Genomic DNA, 1,467 nt, shown 5'->3' on the forward strand with positions numbered 1-1,467 from the left:
CACCCAGAGAGTGGGTTGCTCAATAATCTTTTCAGAATCAAACGGAGCAGCCACCAGACAAAGCCGGCGCGGGGTGGATATTTATAGCCGCAGCCTTCCTAGATGGGAAATGACCATTTTGGACACGTGGTCCATCCAATGGCCAACCGACACTTTCACAACGATCAGATTTTGGAGCAACGATAACATTACTTGAGGAACAAGTAATGCTAACTCCTCGGTCTGAGACAAATCTCTCACATCAAAGAAGATCACAGTCTCTTGCTGGCAAGTATTTGCTTGGAACACAAAGAGATTTCTCTCACAACTTTCATAGGATTTGGGTTTAGCATCAGAGAATCAAAGTTTCGAACGCTATACCCCTCTTAATAGTACGGTGGTCCTATGACTCAATAAAAAGAAGAAGAAGAACAACAAAACAAATGCTACTTCTTCACTTCATCTTCATTCTCCTCGGACACAACCATTTTTCTTTGGACAGACACCGAACCAATTGCTTCACTTCAGCAATTTTTAGGGGTCACTCTTGTTAGCATCATCTTCGGTGATAACCTTTGCTGCAATGCAGGGAGAGTATCTTCGTCGTTTGTATCAAACTTCTCGATATCTCGGGGACCTGTTACTCTATGTGCACTAGCAAACACATAAGTCCCATACTGTTTATGTCAACAAACTCCAAAACATAAGGGGCCTATCCTTGCACCAACATAATCTTTATTTTATGGAGTTTGGTCCTTCATTGTCGGGATAAAGGAAGTCGTACTTCAGGCTGATCGAACTTTAGAAGAGTGGTGGCAAGATGCCAGAGCTAGAGTTCAAGGAACCAAAAGAAACTCCCTGAACAACTTGGTGTTGCTGTTCACCTGGAGCATATGGCAGGAGAGGAATGGTATGGTTTTTGAGAATTCTCACATGCCAATGATGAAGATCTTTGATCAAGTTATTGTTGACGCCAAGCTATGGGTAGAAACGAGCATGGGTCATTTTGTTCTTCACTAGTTGCTGCTTCTAGTTTTTGTCATTTGTTGTAGGCTTGGTATATTGCTTTAGTCTACATGTATAATATTAAGCCCATCCTTTTAAATTTCTAGGAATGAAGCACGAGATTGAGCTAATCAGTGACAAAATAATAACATAATAGCACTTTCCAATTCTAAGAAACAACTCAAAGTTAGGCCACGGTATTTGAGAACATCTTATGCATATGACACTCGAAGACTTTTGGAGATGAACAAAAGTTTCCAGGGATACTTGGCTCAATTGATTGCATGCAATATAAGCGGAAGAATTGCCCTATGACATAGCATCGATAGTTCATTGGCCATTCGAAAGATCCAACCATCCTTTTTAGGTTGTTGCAGCTCACCACCCTTTGCACGGTTAGTCAATGGAGGATCATCATGGATGGAGTTTCAAGAAAATGGTCACACATATAACACATGCTACCGCTAGGATATACCTAAAGTG

Source organism: Triticum dicoccoides, chromosome 3B (genome assembly GCF_002162155.2).
Source record: "Triticum dicoccoides isolate Atlit2015 ecotype Zavitan chromosome 3B, WEW_v2.0, whole genome shotgun sequence".
NCBI lineage: Eukaryota > Viridiplantae > Streptophyta > Magnoliopsida > Poales > Poaceae > Triticum > Triticum dicoccoides.